Below are 13811 nucleotides of genomic sequence, written 5' to 3' on the forward strand. Positions count from 1 at the left end.
TGGAAGATTTAGGAATGAAAATTGTTGCTGCCAAGTTTGCTCCTTGGGTTCTGTACTGACAATCAAAAAGAACGTTGAGTTGAAACATGTCGTGTTTTGAAACTACAGCTTGAAACAGATCCAGACTTTCTAACAAAGGTCATTACTGGTAATGAATCATGGTGCTATGGTTATGACCCCCCCCAAAAAAAAAGAAAAAAATGGAGGACGTCATTGTCACCCTGTCCAAGAGAAATGTCAAGTTAAATCAAACAGAACAATGCTGATTTGGCTTTTTTGATGCCAAGGGCGTAGTTCATTCACAGTTTGTTCCCCCAGGTCAGACCGTCATTCAATCCTTTTATTTGGATTTTTCAAGAAGATTGTGCAACACTGTACATCAAAAAAATACCCGATTTGTGGTTCTTCCACCACAACAATGCACCTGCACACACAGCCATCTCTTTTACAGTTTTTAGCTAAAAAATGGCATGGTTCCTCTGCCCCACGCACCTTACTCGCTTGACCTGGCTCTGTGCGACTTTTTCTTATTTCCACGCAAGAAAAGGGGCATGAAAAGACACCGATTTGATAACACTGAAGAGGTCGAGAAGAAAACGAGGGAGGAGCTGTCAGCCATTTCTAAAGATGACTACAAATGTTTCGAACAGTGGAAGCACCGGTGGGACAAATGTATTAGTTGTAATGGAGAGTATTTTGAAGAGGATAAAGTTGTTTTGTAAAAATTTTGTAAATTTGTAGCTTTTAAAAAAAAAAATTCAATTTTTTTGGTATCCCCTCATATAACAAAGGTACTGTTTTAAGATGGTTTTTTGAGAAGAAAAAAATTCTCTGTAATTTCACCTAATTAGTGTTATGTAGCTGAAGATATTCCTAAGGAATGAAACATGTTCTGCAAATAATTTGCTTAAAGCAAATATATAGCATAGCGAGTAGAAGGAAGAAGTGTGATCACTCCCTTAGTTCATCGGATCCTCCGTTAGGCTGCTCTCCCAGCAGTATTTGAGCTTGAGCTTACAAGTCAGCATATGAATAAAAGACAATTATTGCATGCAAAATATTATGCTTTTGCTTACCATTCCAGAAGTCAGCTGTCGGATAGTTTAGATAGCTTCCGGGTAGACTTTGTGGTCTTCGAATATTTAAATTGACCTTGGATACATTGCGTACTATATGTCCTCCTAGATAATAAATCAAACACTCCTTTGCAACACGGGGCCGATGACCTCGATGTTAGGCCCCTTTAAACAACAAGCATCATCATCCTTTGCAAGACTGCGGCTATCACTGTTAATTAGACCTAAATTATTCTCCAGGTCCAGTAAAAGGTCATCCATGTTCTCAGTGAAGTCTAGTGCTTGTCTTATTTTATTTTGTGCGTTTTCTACTACAGCCTTATTTGTCTCTTCTGTCTTCTTAGCCAGTGTTCGCATTTGATTGATGAATGATGTCAATGTCATTTCAAATTTGGGATCACAGTTACTACCCGATGACAGGGCAAGTTTGTTTGGGATATAAATAGACTGTAACATGTGAAAATTCAGAAAATCTATTGTTGAAGGGTGGTCGTCACAATTTTATGAGCGTAGTATACCAAAGTGCTGTTCTAGTCGATCTTGATTAAATTTAGCTGTGAGCACATATCGGAATCCATAATTCCATAAATACTCGGACACCTGTATGGTGCTCTCAATTGTTACTCAGGGATTTAATAGTTCTTTCTGAAGCAAAAGTATTATTCTTCTCATTGAGGTTCTCTCCATTTTATTAAGGTTTGATGCCCTATTGAATCTTTATAAAGAGCCCCTGCTGGTGTAGAAGTATTTAATACATCTAATAGGATGTTTAATTCCCTTGTGAACATTTCTGTCAGTTCGCTGTCTTCAAATCCCTCCGAGTTTATCTGTCTAAAGAACTTTAAGCCATTTGCAACATAATTACTAAATTACTGAAAAACAAGTCTCATATTCATGCGCTGAAATGAAATGGGGACTATATGTGCAGACGTTAGCTTGTGGCAAACTTTCAAACCTGCAAATTTATGGCAGTTACTCATTTCAGAAACTTGTCGATAGAATTTAACCAGAAATTCATTATTGTAATAGACTTGCCTTTTGCTGTGAAAATTATTTCTAATGCACTTATATGTACAGCATCTGAAAAGGTCCACATTCTCCTACTAGAATCAAAAGGATTAGCAATAGAGCACACAACCTTCCAACTTCCATGTGTTCCTTAACATTTCCACACCTTTTTATTAGACCGACTTCCGTCTGAGGTGAAACTTATAATTCTGGCGCCAATTTGCTCCAGTTGTAAGACATCCTGGATTAAAATTCGTGACTAAATATCACCAGGTGTCGAATTTCAGTTTGCATACACAGAAACCGGTTGAACCCAATTATGCAATAGGGGCACAAACATGAACACTAACACGATTTCAAAGTTTATTTTTCCCGTGTTCTTGGGTGTGTTCTCCTAATTTACGAATCCATCAACTTTTAATGAGATGGTGTTGAACTAAACCTCTTCTCTCAGTTTTACCTAGTCATATATGAGAATTCCTGTGCGATTGTTTTCACTCTTCTCAGCGCATAAATAGTTCTTAATAGCACTAATAGCATGGGTGTTCACCCTGTAAGGGCACGTAAGACCTTTAATTTTCGCAGGTGAGTCTCCGAAGGAAGGGGAAGCATGTAATGCCTTAAACAGTGTTCATAGCCCGTAGGTGATTTAATTTTAAATAAGAGACTATCTAAAAGTAATTAGTTATCATATCACATCCCTTTCTTATCTTAACTGACATATTTTTAGCATGGTGTCAATAATCACCTTTTGCTTTCTGCCCAATGTCGGCTCACTTGAATAGTTTGGCTGTAATTTGGAATCTCTTAGTTGTTTCTTCTAGCAACAAAATCTTAGCATTAGCCATTTTCAATTTATTACGGATAGTCATGTTATTATGTCCCTGTCTCTTTAGTTTTTTCTAAGTGGACTTATTGTCTTTTTAGTTGTGTCTGAATCTATTTCATTTCTTTTAGCACTCTTAAAAAAGCATCGAAATTTAATTCGTGTCGAGGCCTGTGTGATTTTTTTCTTGAACCTTCCTCCGTCTTCGGAGGCTGCCTTTTACGGGGTGATTTTTGTTTAACTGTTTCGTGAGATATTGTGGCAGATTGGGGAACATATGAGGGACACCACCTGTTTTCAGTTTCCATCTATCTCTAGAAATTTCTGCCTGTTCGCGTTGTATTACAAATGAATCTGATTTAACAATAAATTCAAGAGAACAATGTGAATCGCACACATAACACCATAAAGTTTTTTGTCCTTTCTGGGAATTGCCTTTTCCCATTTTGAAAATTCTGCTTCATTTTTAGGTGGCTTGAAGTGTTTACCTTTCGTAGTTTTGTAGCCAGACTTACATCCTGGAATGAAGCAAGTAGGCATTTTTTCCTCATCAGTATTTTTGTAAGTTTTATAAACTCAGCACTATATTTACACTTAAGAATAGAATACCATCACCAAATCACACGCTCTTCACTTTCACATAGCAATAATGTACGACAATTAAGTTTTTGCCTTCACAGAACAACACTACCGAACATAACCATATTACAACTACAGATACCAACCCTAAGATAGCAATAGTGCTTCCCCTAGCGGACGTTTCATCACAGTCCCTATACTAGCCAATAGGGAACAACTTAAGAGCTCACACTTTCTCTTCTGCTCGTTATGTATATAGTATCAAACAGGTGAAAGTTTACTTTTATGTTATCAAATAATTACGAATTAGCGTCTGTGTCACCCTTTGCCGGTCTGTACCCTCCAAACCCATCAAGTTGCCTGTTATCTTTAGAGATGAGCCTTACACCTAGAATTTTATTTTATGCTTTTATTTTATTTTTATCATCTTTACCTGTGTGATCTTTGTGAACTAACCTAGACAATATTTCTTTCCTTTCATTTTTATTTTGCACAGAATAAGTTATCTAATTTTTCCTTTTCTTTTCATTATTTAGTAAAGAATGGATAAGGAGTGCGAATGTAGGAACTGTGGGTGTGGCCAGTCAGTAAGGAATATAAGGGAGGAGTTGGAGAGCTTGAGGGAGATAATTAGGATTCTCTCAGAGGACAGGAGGAAAAGTAGGCCTCCCTCAAACAATGTATAGGATACAGTAGGTGTAATAGAGGGATGGGAAGGAAAGGGGGGAATTGTAGAAGACTGGTCTAATGTCTAATGTTTTAAGGGGAAGAAAATTGCAGGCTAAGGGCTCCATTCAGGATCAGAATTCAGGACAGGTGTCGGTAAGAAATCGGTACGAGTCACTGCAGGTAGAACAACCTAGGGAAGATGAGGAACAGGGAACTGTTGCCTAGAAGTGTGGAAGTAGGAGAAAGGGAAGAGGCAGGAAAAGGAAATGTGGAGTAGTGTATAGGAAAAGACAGGTGGAACAGGGTCATGGGATGGAGAAAAGGGAGGAGGAAGTAGCTTCTGCAGCTATCGGAAAAGATAGGACTGACCAAGAGGGGAGGGGATCAAATGAGGTGGGTAGGGTTGAGGCTCTGGTCATGGGGGATTCCATTGTTAGACTTGTCGGGAAAGTGTATGGAGGAAAGGGTACCAGGTTAGAGTGTTATACAGGAATTAGGTTAAGGCAGATGTTGAGGAAAGTAGAAGAGAAGGTGGTAGTGTTTCACGTTGGTACTAACAACGTAAGACAAGCAGGTATAAGTACAAACATAGTTGGGGATGTGTGGGACCTGGTAAGTTTAAGAAAGCGGAGGTTGTTATCAGTGGAATACTGTGTAGGAGGGATACTGACTGGAAGGTGATTGGGGATTTAAATGAGACTATGGAGTGGGTATGTGAGATGCTAATGGGTGGGTAGGAGATAGGGATCTGCACTCAGATGGCCTTCACTTAAACTGCAGTGGTACATATAAGGAAATTTGTTTAGAAGGGTTATATGGAGGTACATTCAGGGAAACAGGGTGGTCTAGAGAGTGGTATTAAGGGAACAGGGAACTGGAAATCAAGAAAAATTTTAGTGCTCAACTGTAGAAGTATTGTAAAGAAAGGAATAGAATTAAACAATTTAATAGATATATACTTACTAGATATTGTAATAGGAGTTGAATCATGGCTGAGAAATGATATAATGAATGCAGAAATTTTCTCATGGAACTGGAGGGTGTTACATGTTATGAGTCTCATTATGATAGCCGTATTGGAGTACAGAATGTAAAAGTTTCAAACAAATTTATTAAAAAAACCACCATTCCAATACTTTACAGTCTTTAAGTTTAGATACAAGTATTACATATATGTTAAAATGGGACATGTTTCGCTTAGGCTTTGTAAGCATCTTCAGCCAAGCTAAGTCAGGGCCCTGAACTGGGTTCCTCATTAAAGTACAATACATGCTTTAATAGAAGATAAAACAGTCATAAAAATCTAGTCTCTAGAGAAAGCAATGCTTAAATGCAACTAATATTCAATAATGAACTTGTCATAGTATTATATGTACATGGAATGAATACTAGTGTTTATCTAAAAAAGTACAAGTTGGTTATTTGTAGAACGAGACATAGTCATAATGATCTAACATACATTTGGATTGTACAGGTTATTTGATATTAATGAAGCATGGATTAATGAAAATATCGAAAAATAAATCTTCGGACATTGTTGATTGAGAATCGGGTACGTAGAATTACAGTGGAGTTGTTAACTCCAAGTGGTTGCGTGATAAGGTCAAAAGGCACTTGAAGCATCAGTATAGAAGTGTTGTGTCTCCTGGTTCTCAATCAACAACGTTCGAAGATTTATTTTTCGATATTTTAATTAATCCACGCTTCATTAATATCAAATAATCTGTACAGTCCAAATGTATGTTAGATCGTTATGACTATGTCTCGTTCTACAAATAACCAACTAGTACTTTTTTAAACAAACACTAGTATTCATTCCATGTACATATAATACTATGAAAAGTTCATTATTGAATTTTAGTTGCATTTAAGCATTGCTTTCTCTACAGACTAGATTTTTATGACTGTTTTATCTTGTATTAAAGCATGTAGTATACTTTAATGAGGAACCCAGTTCAGGGCCCTGACTTAGCTTTAGACTAAGTATGGCTGAAGATGCTTACAAAGCCTAAGTGAAATATGTCCCATTTTAACATATATGTAATACTTGTATCGTAAAGGTTGTAAAGTATTCGAATGATGGTTTTTTAATAAATTTGTTTGAAACTTTTACTGGAGGGTGTATCGTAGAGATAGGATAGGAATGATAGGAGAGGGAATATTCATTCTGGTGAAAGAAGAATTTGTAAGTTAAAGATGACAAACACAAAATTCTAGGGGTAAGGCTCATCTCTAAAGATAATAGGTAACTTGATGTCTTTGGAGTGTACAGACCAGGAAAGGGTAGCGCAGATGCTGATTCAGAATTATTTGATAAGATAATCAGCTATAGGGAAAACGATAAGGAAAGGAACGTGATTGTAGCGGGAGATCTTAATTTACCAAATGTCAGTTGGGAAGGTAATGCCAACAACAGGAAGCATGACCACCAAATGGCAAGTAAGTTAATATGGGAAGGGCACCTGATTCAGAAAGTGATTGAACCAACTAGAGGGAAGAATATTCTGGATGAGGTGCTGGTAAAATCAGATGAGCTCTATAGAGAAACCGAAGTAATAGATGGTATTAGTGATCATGAAGCTGTTTTTTTTTGGTAATTAAAAATAAATGTGAAAGAAAGGCAGATATTAAAATTAGGACTATTAGGCAGAATCATATGGCTGATAAAACAGGCATGTGATCGGTGGAAAACGGTAAATAAAAATGTAAACAGACTCTGGGATAGGTTTAAAGCAATTGTTGAGGAATGTGAAAATAGGTTTGCACCTTAAAAGGTGGTAAGGAATGGTGAAGATCCACTATATTATAACAGAGAAGTAAAGAGACTAAGAAGGAGGTGTAGGTTGGAAAGAAATAGTTAGAAATGGCTGTGGAAGTAAGGAGAAATTGAGGGAACTTACTAGGAAATTGAATCTAGCAAAGAAGTCAGCTAAGGATAACATGATGGCAAGCATAATTATTGGCGACACAAATTTTAGTGAAAAATGGAAGAGTAAGTATAGGTACTTTAAGGCAGAAAGAGGTTCCAAGAAGGACATTCCAGGGATCATTAATGAACAAGGGGAGTGTGTATGCGAGGATCTTCAAAAGGCAGAAGTATTCAGTCAACAGTATGTAAAGATTGTTGGTTATAAGGATAATGTCCAGATAGAGGAGGTGACTAATACTAAAGAAGTATTAAAATTTACCTATGACAGCAGTGCCATTTACAATAAGATACAAAAGTTGAAAACTAGAAAAGCAGGTGGAATTGATAAGGTTTTGGGGGATATACTAAAGACAATGGGTTGGGATATAGTACCATATATGAAGTACTAGTTTGATTATTGTTTGCTTGAAGGAACTTTACCAAATTAATGGAGAGTTGCTATAGTAGCCCCTGTGTATAAAGAAAAGGGTGATAAACATAAAGCTGAAAATTACAGGCCAGTCAGTTTGACATGCATTGCATGTAAGCTTTGGGAAAGCAGTCCTTCTGATTATATACTACATGTTTGTGAAATTAATAACTGGTTGATAGAAGGCAGTTTGGGTTTAGGAAATGTCTACATCTGGCAACACTGCTTGTGTGATTTATGTGGGATTTATGCTGGTTTGAAAAAAGGGTCTAAAAATGTATCTTTAGAAAACTACCTTTTTCATCCACATTACATTGATAAAATTAAGTCTGTTCAGTAGAAAAGTATACAGGATGTTTGAAGTGTCCTTTGTTTATGATGGTTTCTCTGCACATACAGTTTATTCATTAAACGTGAGGAACTTCATCTTATTTGCCCATATTGAACTGAGATCACAATTGAAATTAAAATCTTAGTAGGGTCCACCTTGTTCAATACAATACACTGTTATTAGATAGATTTTACAACATATATTTTAGTGCAGAACTAGTTTCGGCACTCACTTGGGCACCATCATCAGCTGCATAATACGTCAAGAAAAGCTTGGAGATATAACAATATAAAACAACATATTGATATAATTAGGTCCTTAATATCTATCTAATGTTAAGTTTAAAAACTGTAATTTACAACAAGATAACCCTTGTTAGTCAAAAATGTAAAATCCTATCTCTGAGTGATGAGTTGTCTTCAGTATTGTGTGATGGCTATTATTCTATACACTCGTAAAAATAGAGTTCAAATACAATCTTAAAATTGAAAAAATTAGAGCTGAATCAAGTCCTATAATGTTAAAATGTTCATTTCACAGATGCATTGCTAGCCATTTATTGGATAAAAGTCCAGCTTCATGGCTACATGGTTAGCGTGCTGGCCTTTGGTCACAGGGGTCCCGAGTTCGATTCCCAGCAGGATCGAGAATTTTAACCATCATTGGTTAATTTCGCTGGCACGGGGGCTGGGTGTGTGTGTGTGTGTCTTCATCATAATTTCATCCTCCTCATAACGCGCAGGTTGCCTACGTGTGTCAAATCGAAAGACCTGCACCTCAAGAAGTTAGTAAAATAACCACCTAATCGATACTTTATTATTGCCTCAGGCAAAATTGAATATAAATTAGCACTTACAGGACATGTTTCGACCACTTAGTGGTCCTCTTCAGCTGTATAAAGAAAGAATTGAGAAAAAGAAACATTAGGACAATAAGCACAAAAAATAAAAGTTCTTTGGAGACTCCTTTGTTAAAAAATGGAGGTCATCAGAATAAGACATCTTGCCTCTCGTTCTTGTTTGGAAAAGATGTTTATTCTGCGCTGTCTAGAGGGTTTGTCTTTGAGCGCGACCTGGTGAAGTAACGATGTGACACAGTCTGACAGTTCATGCAAAGCTCTAGAGAGAAGGGAAGTAGAGTTTTGTCGTCATCTAAAATATCATGAGGGAGGAGAGGGAGATTCCTTCTTTATACAGCTGAAGAGGACCACTAAGTGGTCGAAACATGTCCTGTAAGTGCTAATTTATATTCGATTTTGCCTGAGGCAATAATAAAGTATCGATTAGGTGGTTATTTTACTAACTTCTTGATTATATTCATCAATACGGTCATGAAATGGACAACTTGTAAGACCTGCACCTGGCGAGCCGAATATGTCCTTGGACACTCCCGCCACTAAAAACCATACGCCATTTCTTTTATTGGATAAAAACTTGTTGTGTTCATTAAATTGCTAAAATGCGCCGTCTTCTGAAGTTTATTGATGTGTGGAAACGTAGTTCTTATGTTGTATATCTAATGGTTGGAACTGTGATTATTTGCCCTGATGTTGTTAAGTGGGCATAGCCTCTCAGTTCAATACAACCCTGTAATGATGAAAGCCCAATGTTAATAGAAAGCAAGAAAAAAATGTTAAAAACCTGATTGAATCAAACTATTCATGAAGCAGACACCTCAATGGCTGTGTACTTGGCGCGGCGACTGCAGCACAACGAGTGTGTCTGCTTATGTTGTGTGCTATGTGATGAAGCGCTAAGGAAGGGAAAGTAGGGGCAGCAAGGGGAATGTTTCTGGAATGTTGACAATGTAGGAGAGGGTCCAGGGGGCGTTGTGAATGAAGACAGTAGTATGAAAAACTGTTATGTAGAGTTCGAAAGACAGACTAATTTTCTGGAATTTTTAGCTTGTCAAGTAATAGAATCAAGCAGTCTCCCAGCAGTATTTGAGCTTGAGCTTACAAGTCAGCATACGAATAAAAGACAATTATTGCATGCAAAATATTATGCTTTTGCTTACCATTCCAGAAGTCAGTTCTCAGATACTACTACTACTACTACTACTACTACTACTACTACTACTACTACTACTACTACTACTACTACTACTACTAGTCTTCGTCCACAACGCTCCCGGGACCCTCTCCTACATTGTCAGCGTTCCAGCACGATTTACGAATATTTTCAAGAAACGTAATATTAGGATTGCGTTCAAAACACAACAGAAGCACCGAAATTTTACATAATGCATGAGCTGTCAATAAGGTCAACCCATACTCTAAATCAGGTGTATATAGGTTTGAATGCAAAGACTGTGGAAGCAGATATATAGGGCAAACCGGATGTACCTTTAATATCAGATATCGAGAACACCTCAACGCTGTGAAATATAATAGATTTTCAGCCGTAGCCCAACATGTCCATGAATACAAACATAAATTCACAGACATAGATCATGATCTTAAGATCATGGAAACACTAGCTAAGGGACCGAACTGGACATTACAGAAGCGTGTCTAATACATTTAGACCAGTAGTATAACTCTAACCTAAATTTGAATGAAATTTTATAGAAATCCAAAGTATTATACGATTGCTTGATTCTGTTACTTGACAAGCTAAGAATTCCAAAAAATTTGTCTGTCTTTCGAACTCTACGTTACACTTTTTCATAGTACTGTCTTCGTCCACAATGCCCCCCTCCCCGGACCCTCTCCTATATAGTTTGATTCAATCAGGTTTTTAACATTTTTTCTTGCTTTCTATTAACATTGGGCTTTCATCATTACAGGGTTGTATTGAACTGAGAGGCTATGCCCGCCTAACAACATCAGGGCAAATAATCACAGTTCCAACCATTAGATATACAACATAAGAACTATGTTTCCACACATCAATAAACTTCAGAAGACGGTGCACTTTAGCAATTTAAAGAACAGGAGATTTTTTTTATCCAATAAATTGCTAACAATGCATCTGTGAAATGAACATTTTAACATTATAGGACTTGATTCAGCTCTAATTTTTCAATTTTAAGATTGTATTTGAACTTGATTTTTACAAGTGTATAGAATAATAGCCATCACAGAGTATTGAAGACAGCTTATCACTCAGAGATGGGATTTTACATTTTTGACTCACAAGGGTTATCTTGTTGTAAATTAGAGTTTTTAAACTTAACATTAGATAGATCATTAAGGACTTAATTATATCTCCAAGTTTTTCTTGACTTATTATGCAGCTGATGATGGTGCCTAAATGAGCGCTGAAACTAGTTCTGCAATAAAATACATGTTGTAAAAACCATCTAACAACAGTGTATTGTATTGAAGGTGAAACCTGCAAGATTTTTATTTCAATTGTCAGTTTATTCATGTCACAGAATATTAATTACTTTTCATTTACGGTTAACTACATTTTGAGAAGAAACTTGGTGGGGTCAATTAGGTGGTGGTTCTAGGGTACTTCTGTTGTAGTTTGTTATCATTATTAATGTAACAATGTTTATTTAAAAAGTAATGTTCTAAGACTCTTGCACATTTCTTTCAGCAGCATGACGTACTATCAGGAGTTGCCTGCAAATGTTCAAGAAGTGCTTCAGAAACATGGATTGAATTTCCTTGAAGTTCTGTTATATTCAGAATCGAAAGCATCAAAGTTCCTCGATTTGCCGAAAGATATTCTTGAAGATGTAAAGTTAGCAGCTGCAAAATCTTTATCAAAAGATAGGTTTATGTCTGCATCACAAGCATATACATCATTGCCAGTTCTGCACCAGAGATTATCGACAGAATGTCGGATATTGAATGAATTCTTACATGGAGGTTTGGCTCTGCGGGGTATCACAGAGATAGCAGGTGAAAGTGGAACTGGAAAAACTCAAGTATGCTTACAGTTATCACTGAGTGTTCAATACAGAGAAGTTTATGGAGGAATGAATGCTGGGGCCGTGTTTATCAACACAGAGAAAGTTTTTCCCACTCGTCGTCTTCATGAACTTATACAAAGCTTCTCTCCTTTTTTGCAAGATCGTAAAGTAGCTAAACCTGACGTAAATTTTGGAGATAATATTTTTCTTGAACATATACCAGATGCTGATAGTTTGGTTAAATGTGTTACCAGAAGTCTTCCATTGTTACTGACTCATAAAAATATAGGACTTGTTGTGATCGATTCCATTGCTGGTGTTTTTAGAGCTGATTATGACCAGAAAGACTTAATACAGCGAGCTCATGACTTACAAATTATTGGGAAGCAGCTCCATAAATTAGCTCGGAAATTCTGTTTGGCAGTTGTTTGTGTGAACCAAGTCTCTTCTATACCTGTTGACTCATTTGAGAACAGGGCAGAGAGATCTCAAACTGTGTCAGCCCTCAGTCTAGCGTGGGCAAATCTTGTAACTACACGTTTGCAGCTTTTCAGAGATAGTGGAAATGTAACTGAAGAACTGCCTTCCAAGAGTTCAGTTCCGAGAACTATGGAGGTAATCTTTTCTCCTTATCTGCCTCAGAGCAGCTGCAGATTTTCTATTTCTTCTGAAGGTGTGTTTGGTATTAGATGAAGAATGCTCAAAGATTGCAAAACTGGGAATATGAAATTTGATGACCAGAAGCGATTATGTGATTTGAAATGAAAGTAAAATATGTACGTACTATATTTAACCTCTCGGCTTCAAGGTGTGACTGCTAAGCTGACCAATTTTGAAAAATGTGACTAGAAGTCTTCAGCAGTATTTCAAAGCTATCTGCCATTGGTGTGAAAGATGGAGATCATTGCAAGGAGTGAAATGTTTCAATATCTGTCATGTTCCAAGGATGTGATTTAGCAAGCATTTAAAATAGTTTGGTATTAGGAATGCGAGGTGAGTTAGAAGTAACATACTATACATATTTGTAGTCTGCAGAGTAACATCTAAGTAGTGCATAGTATCCATTCTTTTATCCTCTCCCAGCAGTCCCAACGGACTTGCCTGTGTTAAATCCCTAAAGTCTTAAATATCCCCACCCCCAGTCTCTTCTCTAGATTGCTCTCTAGCAGTTGATAGTTTTCAAGAATAACAGCTTTATTTCCTTTAATTTTTCAATATCTTTTCTTTGTTTCTTTAAGGAATACTGCTGCTTCAAAATGTTATTGTCCACTTAATACTTCAATCATATGCATTAAGAACTTGGTTAAAGATCTCATATGTTAGTTATACATTGTGGAATGAATCTGCCTGTAAATTTTATTTTATTTTATTTTAGAAAGAGAAAACAGCTGCACCTTCTCATTTACACTATGCTCCAAATGTGTCTCTCTAGAATTTGAAGGCACAAATAAATGCATAATTCACAGTTTTAGTTCTACCTCATATTTTTTCTCAAAATTCTTCCATTGATGTGTAGCATATTGTTTTATTTTATTTTTACCCAAGTTCAAAATGATTTCATCCTCAGAATAGCCACTTACAGTATTTGAAATCCTGAAATTATTCTTTCTACCTGCATTTTATGGTAGTCCATCCACTTTTTAGATCCTTCAGAATCCTCAGCAGTTTATCACACATTACAACCAAGATCATTCATTTTTCCTTCCATCCTTTGGAAGCAAGTAGGAAGTAAATATAATCTCTATCTTGTTTTCATTATCTTGAACATTGAATAAATGCGCGAGTGTGACATTTAAGTGAGTCAGCATAATATATCTTTTTTAAAAATTTATTTAATGAAGCTGAGCTTTCAGCCAGATTGCAATGGCCTTCATCAGGTTATGTTAAGTTCTGCCTCCGACAGTGAGTAAAGAAATTCAAAGGAATGTGGAAGTCATGACCGTACTATCGACGGCCTACCCCACTAATTGGACTCAAGGATCGTCGTGCTGTGATTCACCACCCTCTGTCAACAGTTTCGTGAGTGTGTCCCACTGTTCCATGGTGGGGTGTTATGCATGCATTTCTGCAGCACAGGTCTCCATGTATTTGATAACTTGAAGCCGCCTTCCTTGTTGTTA

General features: G+C 36.8%; 1 protein-coding gene across 3 annotated transcripts in view; it reads left to right on the forward strand.

Annotated features, from left to right (window-relative positions):
• The window catches only part of LOC136871919 (acyl-coenzyme A diphosphatase NUDT19), a 71199-nt gene that overhangs the window by 26741 nt on the left and 30647 nt on the right, over positions 1–13811 (forward strand). Inside the window, exon 2 of one of the 3 annotated variants that reach the window (XR_010859842.2) lies at positions 11376–12684. The exons of the other annotated variants lie outside the window; for them this stretch is intronic. The gene's annotated coding sequence lies outside the window, so the exon portion shown is untranslated. The remainder of the gene's footprint in view (positions 1–11375; positions 12685–13811) is intronic. 3 annotated transcript variants of the gene reach the window in all.

This window comes from Anabrus simplex, chromosome 4 (genome assembly GCF_040414725.1).
Source record: "Anabrus simplex isolate iqAnaSimp1 chromosome 4, ASM4041472v1, whole genome shotgun sequence".
Taxonomy (NCBI): domain Eukaryota; kingdom Metazoa; phylum Arthropoda; class Insecta; order Orthoptera; family Tettigoniidae; genus Anabrus; species Anabrus simplex.